A 20073-nucleotide genomic window follows, 5' to 3' on the forward strand; every position below is an offset into this window, starting at 1 on the left:
GATAGGGGGAGAGGGGTAGGTAGAAAAATAATTGGAAGGGTTTAGGGGGGATACTAATATGGATGGAAGGAGGGGGGAGGTAGAAAAATTATTGAAAGGGGTTGCAGTGGCGTCGCTAGGGGGGGGGGGCAGAGGGGGCCATGCCCCCCCCCACATTATGCTGTGCCCCCCTTGTGCCCCCCCAAATGCCAGCAACCTGCTGGCCATGTGTTAAAATTATATTCCCTCAGGCTGTAACAGCCTGTTACAGCCCGAGGGAATTCAGGGCAGAGCAGCTGGAACTGTGCAGGGGGCTGGAGGGGGCTGGAGGGAGCACTGACAGGCTCCCAGGCACAGGCCCCGCCCCCAAACGAAGCCCCGCCTCCCGCACACAAGCCCCGCCCCCGCCGTTAAGCAGCAGCCCATGCTGTTGCTGGAAAGGATAGAAGATGGCTGACCCCCAACAACAGGCAGGCTTAATGTGTGTGTGTTAGTATGTATGGCCTCCCCACCACCCTCAGCACCCCACACCAGCCTCAGCACCCCTACCACCCTCAGCCTCCCCACCCTCCCCAATAACCTCAGCCTCCCCACCCTCCCCAATACCCTCAGCCCCTGCCCCACCACCCTCAGCCTCAGCACCCCCCACCACCCTCAGCCTCCCCACCCTCCCCAATACCCTCAGCCCCACCACCGTCCCCACCACCCTCAGCCTCAGCACCCCCCACCACCCTCAGCCTCCCCACCCTCCCCAATAACCTCAGCCTCCCCACCCTCCCCAATACCCTCAGCCCCACCACCGTCCCCACCACGCTCAGCCTCAGCACCCCCCACCACCCTCAGCCTCCCCACCCTCCCCAATAACCTCAGCCTCCCCACCCTCCCCAATACCCTCAGCCCCACCACCCTCAGCCTCAGCACCCACCCCAATAACCTCAGCCTCAGCACCCACCCCAATAACCTCAGCCTCCCCACCCTCCCCAATACCCTCAGCCCCTGCCCCACCACCCTCCCCACCACCCTCAGCCTCAGCACCCCCCACCACCCTCAGCCTCCCCACCCTCCCCAATACCCTCAGCCCCACCACCCTCCACACCACCCTCAGCCTCAGCACCCCCCACCACCCTCAGCCTCCCAACCCTCCCCAATAACCTCAGCCTCCCCACCCTCCCCAATACCCTCAGCCCCACCACCCTCAGCCTCAGCACCCTCCCCAATAACCTCAGCCTCCCCACCCTCCCCAATACCCTCCCTCAGCCCCACCACCCTCCCCACCAGCCTCAGCACCCCACACCACCCTCAGCACCCCCCACCACCCTCAGCCTCCCCACCCTCCCCAATACCCTCAGCCCCACCACCCTCAGCCTCACCCCCTCACCACCCTCAGCCTCACCACCCTCAGCCTCACCCCCTCACCCCCCTCAGCCTCACCCCCCTCAGCCTCACCACCCTCAGCCTCACCACCCTCACCATCAACCCCCCTCCTTCTCACATCACATCACCCCCCTCCTTCTCACATCACATCACCCCCCTCCTTCTCACATCACCCCCCTCCTTCTCACATCACATCACCCCCCTCCTTCTCACATCACATCACCCCCCTCACTCTCACATCACCCCCCCCCTTCACTCTCACATCAACCCCCCCTCGCTCTCACATCAACCCCCCCTCACTCTCACATCATACCCCCCTCACTCTCACATCAACCCCCCTCCCTCTCACATCAACCCCCCTCCGCTCTCACATCACCCCCCCTCCACTCTCACATCACCCCTCCTCCACTCTCACATCACCCCCCCTCCACTCTCACATCACCCCCTCCTTCTCACATCACCCCCCTCCTCACATCACCCCCCCTCCTTCTCACATCACCCCCCCTCCTTCTCACATCACCCCCCTCCTTCTCACATCACCTCCCCTCCTTCTCACATCACCCCCCTCCTTCTCACATCACCCCCTCCTTCTCACATCACCCCCCTTCCTTCTCACATCACCCCCCGTCCTTCTCACATCACCCCCCTTCCTTCTCACATCACCCCCCTTCCTTCTCACATCACCCCCCTTCCTTCTCACATCACCCCCACTCACTCTCACCATCACCCCGCTCTCCCTCTCACCATCACCCCCCTCACACCATCACCCGCCATACACACAACACACTTCAGTCTCAGACAAAAACGCAAACATGCTCACAGAGACATACATTCTCACACACAAGGATACTCTCTGTCAGACACACTCTCAGGCACATACACAGGTACTGTGCATCAATGTGTATATGTGACACTTTTTTGTAAGTGGGGCCTCATGTTTGAGTTACGCCTAAGGCCTCATAAAGTCTAGAGCCGCCTCTGCTCAGCAGTCTGTGTGTGTATGGACTCAGCAGTCTGTGTCTGTGTCTGTGTGTGTGTATGGACTCAGCAGTTTGTGTGTGTATGGACTCAGCAGTCTGTGTGTGTATGGACTCAGCAGTCTGTGTGTGTATGGACTCAGCAGTCTGTGTGTGTATGGACTCAGCAGTCTGTGTGTGTATGGACTCAGCAGTCTGTGTGTGTATGGACTCAGCAGTCTGTGTGTGTATGGACTCAGCAGTCTGTGTGTGTATGGACTCAGCAGTCTGTGTGTGTATGGACTCAGCAGTCTGTGTGTGTATGGACTCAGCAGTCTGTGTGTGTATGGACTCAGCAGTCTGTGTCTGTGTGTGTGTGTATGGACTCAGCAGTCTGTGTGTGTATGGACTCAGCAGTCTGTGTGTGTATGGACTCAGCAGTCTGTGTGTGTATGGACTCAGCAGTCTGTGTGTGTATGGACTCAGCAGTCTGTGTGTGTATGGACTCAGCAGTCTGTGTGTGTATGGACTCAGCAGTCTGTGTGTGTATGGACTCAGCACTCTGTGTGTGTGTGTGTGTGTGTGGACTCAGCAGTCTGTGTGTGTGTGTGTGTATGGACTCAGCAGTCTGTGTGTTTGTTTGTGTGTGTGTGTGTGTGTGGACTCAGCAGTCTGTGTGTTTGTGTGTGTATATATGGACTCAGCAGTCTGTGTGTGTGTGTGTGTGTGTGTGTGTGTATGGACTCAGCAGTCTATGTGTGTGTATGACCTCAGCTGTCTGTATCTGTGTGTGTGTGTGTGTGTGTGTCTGTGTGTATGGACTCAGCAATCTGTATGTGTGTATGGACTCAGCAGTCTGTGTGTGTGTGTGTGTATGGACTCAGCAGTCTGTGTGTGTGTATGGACTCAGCAGTCTGTGTGTGTGTATGGACTCAGCAGTCTGTGTGTGTCTGTATCTAGGACTCAGCAGTCTGTGTGTATATGGACTCAGCACTCTCTGTGTGTGTGTGTGTGTGAATGGACTCAGCAGTCTGTGTGTCTGTCTGTGTGTATATGGACTCAGCAGTCTGTGTGTGTATGGACTCAGCAGTGTTTATGTCTGTGTGTGTGGTGTGTGTTGCATTCAGCAGTCTGTGTGTAAGTTTAAAAATCAGCCTGTGTGCATTCAGCAACGTCTGTGTGCATTCAGCAACGTCTGTGTGTGTGTATTCAGAAGTTTCTCGGTGTTCGTATTTGTGTACTGTGTGTATGTACTCAGCAGTCTATCAATAATTAAAATTTTTATTCCTGTGAGTTGCTGTGTAGGAAGGGCCCCAGTGCACTATATATATATTGACCTGTAGGAATGGCATACATTTTTTTCCAGGGCTACTTTCCAGTTTGGCTCTGCCAGCGAGTGCGCTTTACCGCTGAATCATCTGTGTGAGCTGCCGCACACTTTAGCCCTGTTACACGCATCTGGGAGCTGCTGTTGACAGGTACTTGTAGTCTAGAGATTGGGACATGGGGTATATGCTCAGCTATCTGTATAATACTATAGTGATGTTCTCTGTATAATACAGGTCTGTGTCTGTATAATATCCTGGGACAATCATTGTTCCCTGTATAGTGCTGCTCTCTGTCTTGGGATATTATACACAAACAAATCTGTATTTACAGAGAGCAGCACTATACAGGGAGCACTGACTGTCCCAGGATATTATACACACAGCCATGTATTATACAGAGAGCAACACTATACAGGGAGCACTGACTGTCCCAGGATATTATACACACAGCCATGTATTATACAGAAAGCAGCACTGTACAGGGAGCGCTGAATGTCCCAATTTCTCAAATGTTGGCAACTATGGCACTATATCAAGGGAAATGTTTGTTTTTATAATAATCCCTGGTGGAAAATAATGAATCCTCCACCAGGGATTATTAAAAAAAAAACACATTGTGTGGGGGGCGGGGCTTAACATGCGGCAGGGGCGGGGTAAAACTGCGGCGAGGGCGGGATTAAATGTGCCCCCCTACTTTTGTCCCTGGCCCACCATGTGCCCCCCCTAAAAATGAATCCTAGAGACGCCACTGGGTTAGGGGAGTACTAATATGAATGGAAGAGGTAGGGTGGGTTCTAATATGCATGGAAGGGGTTAGGGGGTACTAATATGCATGGAAGTGGTTAGGGGGGTACTAATATGCATGGAAGTGGTTAGGGGGGTACTAATATGCATGGAAGGGGTAGGGGGTTAATATGCGTGGAAGGGGTAGGTGAGGTTCTTTTGTGCATGGAAGGGGTAGGGGTGGTTCTAATATTCATGGGAAGGGTAGGGGTGGTTCTAATCAGGAGGATCCCGGCGCTGTATCCGGGTAAGTAAAACCCCTTCCTTGTAGTGACCCTTTAATGTTATTATTTAATCATTTTATATAGCGACTGCAAATTCCGTAGCGCTGTACAATGGGGTAAACAACTCCTAGTTTACGGAATAAGAATATGCCCGGCGAGTAAAAATGCTATCCCCACAGATTTTTGGGGGTTCCTACGCCCATGAATTGGTGTGGATTGTTCATGTTTAGCCTGATCTCCTCCATCGCCTGAATCTTTTCTACCTTAGATACCCAATCCTGCACAGGCCTTTAAAGGGACACTATGGGCACCCAAACCACTTCAACTCATTGAAGTGGTCTGGGTACAGTGTCCCAGCATCCTTAGCCCTATAAAGGTAATTATAAAAAACTGCAATAATTACCTTTATCGGTTAACTCCTATTCTGGTGGCTGTCTACCAGACAGTCACTAGAGGGACTTTTGTATCGTTAGGCGACTTTGGTCACCTAACTGATGCTGGACGTCCTCACGCTTTGCATGAGGATTGCCAGCATCACCGGAATCCCCATAGGAAAGCACTGAATAATGCATACTATGGAAAAATCCTAAGGCGAGCGCGGCCATTGCCAATCATGCACATTAGGTCTCCAAAAGGCGTAACCGAGCCAGCGCCGAGGGACCCAGGTAAGTGACAGTAGGGGTTTTTAACCCAATCTGCACATTTTGAATTTACTTTGAAATTATTTTTATTGAATAACCCTGATAAGGATCTAAAGCTAAACATTTGCAATATTTGGTCTGCTTACACTAATTCACTCCTTGAAATATCGTCTTAGACCTTCTAAAAATTAACTAAAATCCTAGACCAATAATCAGGACTAAATGAACCAATTGCAAGTTATTTTTCTTTAGTTGCATAGAAATGATGTATAATCAAAACTGCGAAAAAAATATACATTATTTATAATTTTAAAAATATGTTATTCCTAGTTATTGTGTTACGTATACATAGTGGGCATTGGAAGAAATCCCTATCTGTCCTTTAAAAATGATATATAAACTGTATGGGTACATGTAAATAGAAACAGATATGTTACAGTGGAACTAACATATAGAAACGGTTCTAGAACGCTCTGTCACAAACACGGAATCCTGGAAAGGCCATGGTCATGAAAGGGTTAAACCCCTTTACTCTGTGTTAGCTGCAGCTTTATTCCTCTATCCTTGCATTGTGACTTCATTCATTGTCTGCTTTGTGCAGCAGTTATGATGTCATGATGCTACAGCTGACATCACACCAGGTCTGTCCTTTTCACTTCATTCATTCAGAACGTTTGAGGCAGACAGTGCAGAAATGAAGACTGTCCTGTTTTTTCTTTTCTTTTCATTATTACTTTCATCCTCTGGATATCTGAGACCATCAATTCTAGAAGTAAGTATATCCTACACACAGATAGCTGCGATTTACACCATATTTGTAGAATAACTTCATTTCTATAACCCGTCTTCTAACCTGAGATCTGGTTAGATCAAACTATGCCAAGCAGTGGGTAAGTGTGCGTCCCCATGTTAGCATTGTACGACGTGCACGGTGGAATCTAGCAACAGGCATCACATGGAAAGGACCAGAATTTCTGGTAAAAGCACATATATTAATTAGTCATGGGCTTATACTCCCAGCATGGTTCGTAAATAACTTTTAATGGCTCTAATATTACACGGCCTTTATACAAGGCATCCACCTACCATTACTTTATATGGATTTATAAATTACATATTTTTGTCTCAGTAGATACTTTGCCTTTGAGCTGAAAGCATCCCAAATTAAGTGTTATACTAGGACTCACCTAATAGATTTGCTACTATGTTGGCAGGTGAGCTAACACTTTATGGACATTCAGTTCTACTAAAACTCTGTTTAAAAGTGAACAGTGGGATTTGGGTAAATGTTCTCGCTTTGCTTTATTGATGCTGATTTTAGTAAAACAATATAATGATTATATTATACTTTAATGAAGTGGGCATTATTAACAGGTCTTAACAACCTTAATTAAATTCCCTTGTAGAACTCATCACAGTTTTTCAATTGGGACTGTACTATACTTACTTCATCACCAAGGAAGGTGTGGTAATGGTATAAAACCCTTCCATAGACTTTGCACATAGTATATTGCAAATACAGTATATGTTCTATTGTCTGAGAAGCTAATTGTGCATCAGAATCTGCATGGGAACTTTGTGTTTTTTTGTGTGACAGACTATTAACAACACACTATTAACAACACACAGAAATTTTCACTACCATATTTTTTAAGTTCATGAAAACCAACTTCTGCCGGTGGTTCTACCTGGTGATCGGAAAAATGCTCAGCCTGGTGATTGGATGTGGAGAGGACCAGGAGCCGGTTGATGAAGGAAGAAGACGTGTATGTCAAGCCGTAACCTGACTAAACTTTGGAGTCTAAAAGCTACTTAGTGAGTAAGAATTTTAAGCTTTTAGGGATTGGGGCTAGATAATTCAGTAATGCATGGACCATTTTGGCAGAATAATGCTCAGTGAATGGTGTTTATATTTGAATTACAGAGACATTGTACCTAATAAATTTCTTCACATGAAGATACACAGCCTGGTCACTGATCATGGATGGATCCAGGAGCCAGTTTAAGATGGAAAAAGACACATATGTGGAACCATCACCTGAGTAAATGTTAAGGTCTGACAGCTACTTACTGAGTAAGAATTTTAAGCTTTTATGGTCTGGAGCTAATTAAATCAATCACACATGGACCATATTGGCTAAAGAACACTCACTAAAACATGTTTATATTTGAATTGCAGAGTCATCATACACAATAGCCTTCTGCTCTAAAAAAAAAAAAAAAAAATCTAATTAAAAAAAAAATATTTGAATACAAAATGTAAATAAAAAAATCTAATTTGGAAAGAAAAAAGTATTCCTACCCTGGAGACTGACCATGGATGGATCTTGGAGCCAGTGAAAGATGGAAGAAGGCACGCATGTGGAACCATCACCAAAGTAAACTTTGGGGTTTAAAAGCTACTTATTGAGTAAGAATGTTAAGCTTTTAGGGATTGGGGCTAGATAATTCAGTAATGCATGGACCATTTTGGTAGAATAATGCTCAGAGAATGGTGAATATATTTGAATTACAGAGACATTGTACCCAATAAATGAAGATACACAGCCTGGTGACTGACCATGGATGGATCCAGGAGCCAGTTTAAGATAGAAAAAGACACATATGTGGAACCATCACCTGAGTAACCATTGTGGTCCGACAGCTACTGAGTAAGAATTTTAAGCTTTGGGCTAATTAAGTCAATCAAACATGGACCTTATTGGCTAACGAACACTCAGTAAAACATGTTCATATTTGAATTGCAGGGTCATCATACACAATAGCATTCTGCACAAAAAAAAAAAAAAAAAAAATCAAACAAGAAAACAAATCGAATTTGAATACAAAATTTAAATCCAAAAATTCTAATTTGGAAAAAAAAAAGTATTCCCAGCCTGGAGACTGACCATGGATGGATCTGGGAGCCAGTGAAAGATGAAAGAAGACACATATGAACAGCTAGGTAAGAGTTTGACCATTTTACATTTTGGGCCAATCAGAGCTGGCGCTGAGGGACCTCAGTGCTGGGATAAGGTAAGTGGTTAAAGGGTTATTTTTTTTTTTTTTTTTAAATTCTTTATTTTTGAGTGCTTGAGTGAACATAAGCATCTCACAATGCCACAATAGCATATGCAAGATTGGTATTATTACAGCATTTTACAGTTATGACATTTAGGTTTTAGCACATTTTTTAAGTATAGAGTTAGTCAAGTAATACATACACGTCTTATGGTTGTACACAGAAATGATAATAAAGCGTATAAACTAGACGCGGCGAGTAACAGGTAAAAAATAAAGATAAAAATATTAAGGTCAACAATTATACTGTGTTAGCAATCTATTTAAGTATTGTTTTTTTCATTTAAGTATCGTTTAAGAGAACATTAAGCATTGTACGATTCAACGTGTTTGTCGGTAACAGCATCTAAATGGCTAGGGAACATGTTGGTCTACGCATTTATCATGTATATAAGTAACGCTTATCTATGATGACAGGCTAGTAGGCAATGTTTGTAATATAACACGCTAGGGTGGGTATGCCTTTGGAAAAGTTATTCAAGCATGCATGGGTTAAACACTATTATTGCAATATGGCATTCAAGAGGTGCACATTTTTTGGAAAGGCATAATTGAAACAATCTAGGAACAATTTTGCATGCAATGAAAGTGATATACGTGTAACTGATATCAATAAAACAATATGAAAGTAGCTAGTGCTTCTTGGTTCAAGCCAGGGTCATGTGGTCGTGTGGAGGGAGGGTGCGTGCACCACAGCTTTGGGCCCGATCTGGGGGCTTATGTATGTAGTCCAGTAGCCCCTCAACCTATGCCTGTTACAGGCATAGTTAGCAGATACTTGCTGTGTCTATGTAAAATTCGCTGCTCAGTGTGGCCCCCTGGTTCCTTTCCATCTGTGGTGTTTCTACGTGAGGCGTCCTCCTGTATAGCCACGCGGTGTTCAGCCATCTTAGGTGTGAGTAGGTGATGTGGCTGCAGGGATGGCTTGTGTATCTTGCTGCTGTGTGTCTGGGAGCGAGTGCGTGGGTTCCGGCAGCTTGGCTCCTCGGTCCGCCATGACGGGTCCTGGCGCCTTCGTGGCCGCTTAGAGGGCCTGTTGGCTTGGAGTGGGTACCTGTAATGGCGTCTACGTGTCACAGGTCGGATCCATAGGGCGATTGTTCTGGCTGCTTGGGTGCTAGACACCCCGCGGCGACGAAGCAACGTCCAGAGGCCCGTACAGAGCCTGTCAAAGCCCTCCATGCAGCGAGCTGGTATTGTAGGGTGTGCGCCCGCCAGTCTGAGCTCCTGCTGGGTGGCCATCTTGTGTATATTTCGGCGGTCTAGCCGGCGGTGTAGCTAGAGGGCTGATTAGCTTGCCTGGTCTCGCTGCCCAGTGGGGACCGGGATATCCCCCACCGGTCCAAAGGGGGGGGGGGGGTTGGAGACCCGTTTGGTTGCTTTGGCGGGTCCGGTGTCTGCGAGAGCGGCCGCCTCCCGCCGGCTCCGGCTGCTGTAGGCCGCGTGCGGCGTCTTGCTTTTGTAGCTTCCACTTGCTTCAAAGAGGCTTCTATCTGTTCAGGGGTGCACCCCCGATGTGGGTGATGCACCCTGGCAGGTCTTTGGGCTATTTGGCCCTCGTATATGCCTCCTTTTCAGCCCGTCGAGCAGGAGCTTGTGTCCCCTGCTTCTGCTCCGCTCGGCGGTCAGGCTCCGCCCCTCTGTTAAAGGGTTATTTAACCCTTACATTGCCGCAAGGGGGGGAGGGCAGAGGGACACTATAGTGTTAGGAGTAAAGCTTTGTATTCCTAACACTATAATGTTCCTTTAACATATTCTGCAACGGAAATAAAACATACAAGGAAATGAAACCAATCAAAATCTGGTATTGAGGAAACACGTGAAGATACGAAGGCCGTTCTTGATCTAGCTTACAGAATACAGTTAGTGGATTTTGTTACAAATGGCAACGTGCAGTATATTCTGATGGTGAGACATAAACCAGGAGTTTTAAATGAGACCTTAAAAAAATAGAAACATGTTTTACTTTGTCAGAATGGGAGTTGGATGTACTCATTTTCGAAAAATCATTGCTTTTATCCGAACTGTATATTTATATTATGGGTGTGTTTTAATAGTGTGCATTTCTTACTAAAAGTCTCAGTGGTATCTCCATTATAGAAGCAAGTGTGACTTTGTACTTTTTTTTTTTTTACTTCAGACAATGTACCATCAGATGTCCTTCAAGAAGCCCAGGTCTATTTGTTTAAGGATGAATGTTGCAATGGCCCAAACTGTACAAAAAAAACCCACAAAAACTATTAGCGGTGATTTGGACTATTGACATTTTTTTTCTTGGGGAAGGGAAAAAGGGAGGATTTACTAGATTAGTATTTACAACTATTTAAGAAATCAGTCATATTAACTGTTCAGTAACTTAATTTAATTATGCAATACTAGAATATCAAACAGCCTAATTCAAAGTCTTCATAATAAAACCTCAAATCTAGTCCAAGGGTCTTTTTGGTCCCTAGCTTCTCGGGTGGGGGGGCATCTGCCCTGGTGCTCCCCCCCTTGGCTCCGCCACCGGTAGCAGCTTGTGGGGCCGGCCACGGGCGCATGGTGCGGCGGCTGACTTCATCTGGGCTGCTTCTGCGTTCCCTGTTCACTAAGTACCAGGGCGGGGTAAGTGGGGGCCTTCAGAGCGAGGCTAATCCTGGCCTGGGCCTGCTGGTGGAGGCTGCAGTGTGGTTACATGGATGGTGAGAGGGATGGGGTGGTAGCTCATGCTGCTGCCTGTGAGACAAAGAAAGGCTCAAGGAGATGCCTAGCCTAGTGATGGTAGGAGGAGATGGGTTGTCTTATAGTTATGGTAGGAGGAGATGGGTTGTCTTATAGTGATGGTAGGAGGAGATGGGTTGTCTTATAGTGATGGAGCCTGTGCATAATGGTGGTGGGAGAGAGAATGGGAGATTGACCATGAGCTGCCATCAGATATTGTGGTGTCTTTTATAAAACCACTGACAGATACACCCTCAACACAATCTCCAAGGCATACCGACATATATACTCCTACATTCCCTCACATACACACACTCTGCTTAACTGACATACATACTCACACACACACACACACACACACATACAGATACACATTGTGAGACAAATACATATAAACACTCTACCACGCACACAGATACACACTGCCATGTCACAAACAGAGATGCACTGCAAATGCACACACAGACAGCACACAACACAGATACACACCGTCAAATAAACACTTGAAGAAATGCGCATTACCAGACACACATTCAAATACACAATGCCAAACACGCACAGTTACCCCACTGATGGCAGCCCTGGAGATGCCTAATGGAGATGTAAGAGAGTGGGTCTGATGCCTACTGGTGATAGGAGAGGGGTGGGTGATGTTTAATGGTAAATGAAGATCGGAGAGGGTGGGGGTGATGCCCAATGGTGATTGTTATCAGCATAAGCATCACTCCCTCCCCCTCCCATCACCATTAGTCATCGCTCTCTCTCATCATTAATCATCAGTACTCTCCCTCTCACATCACTATTGACCATCACCAACTCCCTCTCCCACCATCATTAAAGGGTCATTGTAAACACCATCACAACTTTGCATCATTGCAAAGTCGATGGTTAATAGAGTATTCTGTACTTGCTCTCAGGTGTGTGAGTGGCTTAGAACTGCAGCGATTTGTAAAAATCACACCGCTATAAGCCAGATACTCAGAACTATCTACAGAAACACAGGTAATGGATTCACAACTCCAGCAATTAAATAAAGAAGGAGTTTATTACTCCAGCACGTGAACTCGGCAACATTTCAACCCATGGAAAAGATGTCTGTCAAGCTAGACTTGGCAAACACTCCTTCTGTGTGTCGAAACGTTGCTGGGTCCACGTGCTGGTGAATGAACTCCTTCTTTATTTAATTGCTGGTGTTGCGACTCCATTACTTGCTTCCTCCTAACCATCACTAGTTGTGTGCAGGCACTACTTATTTGTTTTTTTCCTTAGAACTGTCAGACAACATTGATATCTGTAAACTGGAATTGAGAGTTCCAGCTGTCTGATATCAATTTCTTCCCCATCGCCACACGCACAACTTGGACTGAGCTCTCTCTCCTTCTGAGAGATTGAGAGAAGAGCTGTAGACCGTACATGTATGGACTGTAGCTCCACTGATTGCTGCATGCAACATTCATAATGGTACTGAGAGAGGGATGGGGTGATCAGGGCTGCCATCAGAACTCATACAAAACACTGAGTGAACTCCCACACAACACACACTCTACCAAATACATACACAAGCTTCCACGCACACAAACGTATACATACATACATACCTGCAGAGACACAAATACAAAACACACTGTGAGACACACACACAAAATACATACTGCCACATACACACAGAAACACTCTGACAGTCGCATGCACATCTAAACACTGCCATACACACGCATACACAAATACACACTGCCAGACACACGTACAAATATACACTAACAGACGCACATACAAATATACCCAGACAGCCCACTGATGGCAGCCCTGGAGATTTCGAATGAAAATGTGAGAGAGAGGGTCTGATGTCAGATGGTGATGGAGAAAGGAGGGGTGATGTCTAATGGTGATCGTAGACGATGGGGGTGATGCCTAATGGTGATTATTATCAACATACGTATCACCCCCTCCTCCTATTACCATTAGACTTCACTCTCTACCATCATGATTAATCAACACCCCTCCCTCTCACATCCCTATTGGCCATCACCCACTCCTTCTCCTACTACCATTAAAGGGACAGTTTAGGAACCATCACAACTTTGCAACATAGATGGTGCCTAGAGATCTGTGAGTGGCTTAGAACTGCAGTGATTTCTAAAATCCCTCAGAGCTGCCAGTCGCCAGCTGGAACTCTAAATTCTGGCCGCCTGATATCAAATTTGTCCATACTGGGCATATATAGACTTAGCTCTGTCTCCTACCCAGAGATTGGGCCCACCTGTGCACTGCACATGCTCAGGCCATGGCTCAGCCAATCGCTGCACGCAGCAATCATAATGAAGGTGGGAGAGGGATGAGGTTATCTGGGCTGCCATCAGAGTGTATACAACATCACTGACTGGACTCCCCTGGACACATTCTCCTAGACACATCATGCATACATAACTTCCCACATACACATACATACATACTCGCAGACACACACAAGCAGAGATACACACTGTGAGACACACAAATACACAATGTGATACAAATACACACTAAAATACTGCCATACGGGGGCGGAGCCAAGCAGCCGAGCGAGACGGACGCACATCGCATGAGCTCCGTAACACACAGCGATATTTCCTTCTTCCAAATACCTCCGGTGACCCGAAACCGGGAAAGACAAGCACCCACACTCACAATGGGTCGCAAAACAAAAAAGCAAAAACCTGACAAGCCCAGGATGAGCATGAATATCGGGGACCTCCTGAGACAAGCGCACGCAGTGAGCGGGCCCAAGATGGCCGCCGAATATGATGACTTTTCAGATTCCTCTGAGGAAATGCTGCCAGACAGGGGATCTACTATACCACCTTTACCTCCACCCTCGGCAGTCCCTCGAGGAGATGACTCCCAACCAGTGACAACGACTGTCCTGAAGGACCTGCTCGCCATCCAGCAGAAAACCATTCAGGCCGATGTGGCATCCCTCCGCTTGGACCTCTCAGGCCTTGTGGGTCGTATAGAGACCGTGGAAACAACATCTACGCAACAATCCCAACGGCTCGCATCCCTGGAAGACGAAGTGCGATGCCTTAAAAAACACCAACTTACCTTTGAGCAACGCTTTGCACTCCTGGAAGACGTTTGGCACCGCAATAACATTAAGGTCCGTGGCGTCCCAGACGACCTGCCAATGGCAGAACTCCCACACCTGGCACGGCGACTGATCGGGGCCTTGCTAAATCCCAAAAGGGCCAGAGGCATCAACATCGATGGGACCTTCCGAATCCCAAAACCACAGAGAGCACCGGCATCCGCCACAAGCGACATCGTGATACGTTTTTCCTGCAACGGGGAAAAGGCGGCAATCATGGCGGCACTGAAGGGAACGTCACCATACAAGTTTGAAGGCATGGCGCTTAACTTTCTGGAGACACACTTAAATGGAGAAATCCCCGCAACCCTTCACGACATTGCTCTGCAACAGAGACACTCGATATCGATGGCGCTTCCCACGAATGCTACTGGTCCTGCAGGGCGATGTTACCCATGTGGTTCGAGATCTGACGGAGGCAGCCGCTCTACTAGAGGTCCTAGGCCTCCCACGGGACTCTTTATCCAGGCCCGGCTCGCGTGGCCCTTCAGCGCTACCACATACCTGGGACATGGAGAAAGTTACTCCTTTTGTCCCGGCGGCCACCTACAAGGCAGCCGCAACCTGAACAGTCGCAATGATTTAAGTTTTTATTGTTCGATTTGTTACCTATCACTTTTTAAGTTTGACACGCTCTCAGGCACTTGACTTACACAAGTCCATACACCTCAGCAAAGGGCCACTAAGGCTCGAATTCAGCTCCTCAACCCCCCCGCCCCTACAACCCAGACGACCAACCAACAGCCTAAGCAACACCCAGGGGCGTAAAATTACCGCAGCTATCAGTCTACCATCCCACAGCCCAAGACAAATGCCATGCCCATAAGGTCAGGCTCCGGAGGCTAGACTAGCTCTAGCGACGCCGACACACCAATACTACTCTAATTGTAATCGTTTTGGTTTCCTTCTAACCATCAAACACACATTTTTTTAATTTTTATTATACTTTTAATGGCCCCCACATACAACCTCTAGCCACAGAACACCTAGAGTCACACGCTCATTGTAGCACCTTGCAATTGACAACGTGACATACGGCCACCCCACACGGAGGCCACTTAACAGATTATATACGACGTACCGACCCCAGCCTTCTAATAACCTAAAAATTCTCACCTCAGTGTATAAGACACATCGGACACAATCTCTGTAATGTTGTATGCAAACTGTGTATTAATATTGTTTGTAAGATTTTGGCAACTTACTGCTTATCTCCCAACATTGAGGTGAGCAAAAATAAAGAATTGAGAAAAAAATAAATACTGCCATACACACAAACTCACACAGACATAAACTCTGACAGATACACCCATACAGAAACACACTGACAGACAGATACACACTAACAGACACACCCACACAGAAAAACACTGACAGACAGATACGCACTGCCAAACACACCATACAGAAACACACTGACAGACAGATACACACTAACACACACCCACACAGAAACACACTGCCAGACAGATACGCACTGCCAAACACACCCATACAGAAACACACTGCCAGACAGATACACACTGTCAGACACACCCATACAGAAACACACTGCCAGACAGATACACACTGTCAGACACACCCATTCAGAAACACCCAGACACAGGAGATGTCTAATTAAACTGTGAGAAAGAGGGTCTGATGTCAGATGGTGATGGGAGAAAGGAGGGGTGATGTCTAATGGTGATTAGAGAGGGTGGGGGTGAAGATTATTGCCAACATACGTATCAACCTCCGACCACCATTAGACTTCACTCTCTCCCATCATCATTAATCAATACCCCTCTCTCTCACGTCACTACTGACCATCACCAACTTCCTCTCCCACCGTCATTAATGGATCAGTCTAAGCACCATCACAACTTTGCATCACTGCAATATTGATGGTACATAGAGTCTATCTCTGTGAGTGGCTTATATCTGCAATAAGCCAGCCCCACAGTTCTGTCAATTGCAGCAATTGGAATTCTCAATAATGGCCGTCTGATATCATTGTACTCTACATTGTGCATATGGCATGTACGAGCCGCAAGCACGTAGATTGTATGTATGAGCTGCAAGCAGAACTTGGACTAAGCTCTCATTACAGTGTTTGGAGGTGAGAAGAAATATGTCCTAACATGTACACTGTACTTTGCACCAAGACTATTTTATCTTGTTGAAGTAGTTCTGGTGCAGGGACTCACCTTCAAAGTCGGTTTTCAGATCTTATCTTTTGAGATTTGGAGTATGAAGCTCCACCTTCCACTGGCTGTTAGATTGACATCCTGGTAAGGAAGATCAAATTTGTCCAATTTGTGTCTGTGACGTCCATAGGACACACAGAACTTGAACTGGGATCTCTCTCCTCTGCCAAGATGTGCACACAGCCCAATTCATTAAACAGTGATCTGGACTGTGTATAAACTGATAGCAATGATGGTATGGCCGCTATCTGTATACAGAACAGTTCTGATCATCATATGTGATGTTTGGAACTGATAATATTCTTATCCCATATTCCCAGGCTGGGTATAGTCCAAAATGAGATGCTCCTGAATGGAGCCTCTTCCTGCTCAAATAGGGTCCAGCCTGTAACTGCAGTCAGCCCCACTAAACCGAGCCTCTCTCGGGATTGTTAATGGTAAGTATTGCTTTTATTGAAATTGATTATAATAATTATTTATTTTGGAGTTTATTTGAATGCATTGAAAATGGGGGTAATTTTGATTGTATTATTTCCTTTTACTGCATTATCTATATCAGGGGTGTGAACTCAAATTTACCTGAGGACCTGTGGCCGAGTCGTCTTCTCATATGGAGTGCTGCTGATCTCTACTTACAGATGAAACCTCCTAGACACATATAGATCCATACTTCCAGAAACACACACACACACACACACATATGTACACACAGACCTATATTCCAGACACACGTAGGTCTGTACACACTCCCCAACACTCACAGATCCACACTGACTGACACACGGACGCACACCCAGATACACAGATAATCGGTGCCATACCGTATAGACGCACACTCACAGATAAACTCATACATACAAACACTCATGGATACACACAGATGCAGATCCGTACTCCTGGACACATTCACAGATTCCCAATGACACACACTCACAGACATTCACATACACACAGATCTCAAGGCACCACTCTTCAATGCTGGTCAGTGGATTAGCAGCTCAATTAAAAGACTGTCAGTTGCCAAGTGTCCAGTGTCTAACTAGACAGTCTGAGTTGCCGGCAGTTTATCTCCTACACCACGGGCCGCAAGAAGTAGCTTGGGCACAAAACATGGTCCATGGGCCAGTGGTTTGAGGCCCCTGTTTTATATAATGCAGTAAAAGGAGGGACATTTTCCACCTATGGTTTCTCTTTAATCAGCCATCACCCCTTTCTCTCCACTCACTATGCGGCTCCTCTCCTATATGTTAGTGATGGGAGTAAGAAAGGGTTTCATGGAGCCTAATGTTAGTGGTGTGAGAGGGAAGGCTGTCTAATAGTGATGGGAGAGGGAGGACTTAATGCTTAATGGTGCTGGGTGAAGGAGGGGGATGTTTAATCATAATGGAATAGAGAGGGTTGATGCCAAATGGCGATGGGAAGGAGAGTGATGCCTTGTGGTGATGGGAGAGGGAATTTATAGCTAATAATCATAGGAGAGGAAAGGGATTGGTATCTTCTGGTAATGAGAGAGGAAAGAGGTTTACGCCTAATGGTGGTGTTAGAGGGAGGGGGTGATACCCAGTTATAGTCGACGAGGGCCCTCCTTTTTGTATCATCCCACTCCCTCTTCCATCACCATTAGTCGTCACCGCCTCTTTCTCCCATCACCATCAAGCATCACCCCCTCTCTCTCCCATCAACATTAGGCATCACCCTACACTTCTCTCACCACTATTTGGCAGCCATAACTCCTTCCCTTTGCCACCACAACTCGGCATCTTCCCCCTCCATCTCCCATCTGCCAGCAGAGGAGAGAGCGAGGCTCAGGGAGAATGCTGTAGGTAGGAATAGAAATGGGTTTACTAGGAGTTTTAAAGGGGGAGAGGGGGATTCCTAACAGTGATGGGAGTGGGAGGGAATATAATTCCTAATAGTGAGGGTAGTGGGAGGCGAGATGCGCTATGGTGGTGGGAGAGGGTGATTCCTAATGGTGATGGGAGTGGGAGGGAATATAATTCCTAATAGTGACGGTAGTGGGAGGCGAGATGCGCTATGGTGGTGGGAGAGGGATAATTGCTAATGGTGGTGGAGGTGGTGCCTAGTGATGAAGTGAGAAGGAGGTGGGGTGGTGCCTAGAGGTGATGGGAGAGGGTGATGCCAAGTGGTGTTGGAAGAGGGAGGAGGGTGATTCCTCATGGTGGTGTTTACATCATCATGAGGCATCACCCCATCCCTCTCTCATCACCATAAGGCATCACCCTGCTAACTCCTATCACCATTAGGCATCACCAAACATCAGTCTCCATTAGGCATCACAACAATCCCACCGCCATTGGGATTTACCACTTTCCTAACACTAATATTAGGATAGCTTCTCTCTGTCCTACAATTAGCAGCATGAGCAGCCATTCCCACCTCCTCTTGCCATCTACGTAACCATATAGCAGTCTCCAACACAGCCTCACGGCTGGCATCTTCCAAGCTCAAGCGGGTTTTTGCTTGCTCCCCCTGTTGCTTGCTGGATAGCGAGCGCACGGGTGGTTCAGGTGGGGTTGGCTGCCGCGCTGTGCGAACCTGCAGCCAGTCCTGCAAGCTGTCACCAGTGGATCCAAGGGGGGGGCACCAGGACAAATGCCCCCCCACCCGAGAAGCCATTGAGCGATTTGTTGGCTAGGGAGGATCATGGCAAGTGTCTCCCCTTTCCCCATCAACCAGGGGAAGGAGAAGCTGGAAAACTGTTATCATTCCAGAGATACAACACAGCTTTTTTCCTAACTCACATTTTTCTCAAAAGTCTTGATTTATGTTTTTTTTTTTTTAATGAAAATGTTTCAGTAAGCTTCCCCAGAAAAGTTTTTGTATCCTTTCCTGCTGCCCAAACTACCCTCGCCTCACCATCTTTTTTTTTTTTAATATTGTTAGAAATCGCAAATAAACTACTTTGAAAAAAAAAAATAAAAAATAATCTCAGTAGTCCTCTCCACTGCCAACAGTTTGGGTTTTTATTTTTAATTTTTGCAACAAAAATTGGTGAGACGCTGACCACAGTACTGCTATGGATGAGCCTCTATTGGAGTTAGTTGAAAGTCGATTAATGAAGTATCCACCCTGCAAACCGCGGATCAGGGAATTTCACCTGACAGTAAAAAGGTAGGTAGCCATATATTATTTTTATAATCAGTCTGTAAGATTTTATTTTTACGTCATATTTTATTTTTATTTTCACTTTATTTGGTTAATCTTTCAAGTTCTTTTATTTTCAATAGCAAATAAATGTGACATTTTTATTTAATAAAGGGTTGCTCCAACCAAAATCCAGTGTTTTCATAAAGTACTGGTTTAGTTTGGAGTAACCCTTTATGTGGTTGTCCGCAATGCAAAAAAAAGAAAATTAATTAAAAATCCATACAAAAATTTCCTTCACTGAGGGAAACTTTTCCCTCAGCCCAATTTTAATCGACTGACATTACTCCACCTTGGGGAGGGAGAGCTGGGTGTACAGACTGAGGGGACCACTGGGGTGGCATGTAAGGTGGACATGATGCCATTGGCTGTCTGGCGCCAGCATGGTGTACCTACTGCCATCAGATGCCAATTTTGCACAGAATTGATATTAGCGAGCCCAATTCTCGGCTGGCTAATGACACCCCATAGCATTTTCAACTCTACACTAACAGACTCCAGACACCATGACCACTTTAAATCACTGCAGTGATGTTGGTGGTTGGAGTAACCC

The 20073-nt window shown here is 46.5% G+C and overlaps 1 long non-coding RNA gene across 1 annotated transcript; it reads left to right on the forward strand.

The window, feature by feature from the left end:
• The first annotated feature begins 6981 nt into the window (after positions 1-6981).
• On the forward strand, positions 6982-7528 carry LOC134590266 (uncharacterized). Its single transcript, XR_010087220.1, has 3 exons — positions 6982-7104; positions 7244-7359; positions 7465-7528. It is a non-coding gene; the product is annotated as an uncharacterized LOC134590266 (long non-coding RNA).
• The last annotated feature ends 12545 nt before the right edge of the window (positions 7529-20073 follow it).

The sequence above is a fragment of the Pelobates fuscus genome, chromosome 1 (genome assembly GCF_036172605.1).
Source record: "Pelobates fuscus isolate aPelFus1 chromosome 1, aPelFus1.pri, whole genome shotgun sequence".
NCBI lineage: Eukaryota > Metazoa > Chordata > Amphibia > Anura > Pelobatidae > Pelobates > Pelobates fuscus.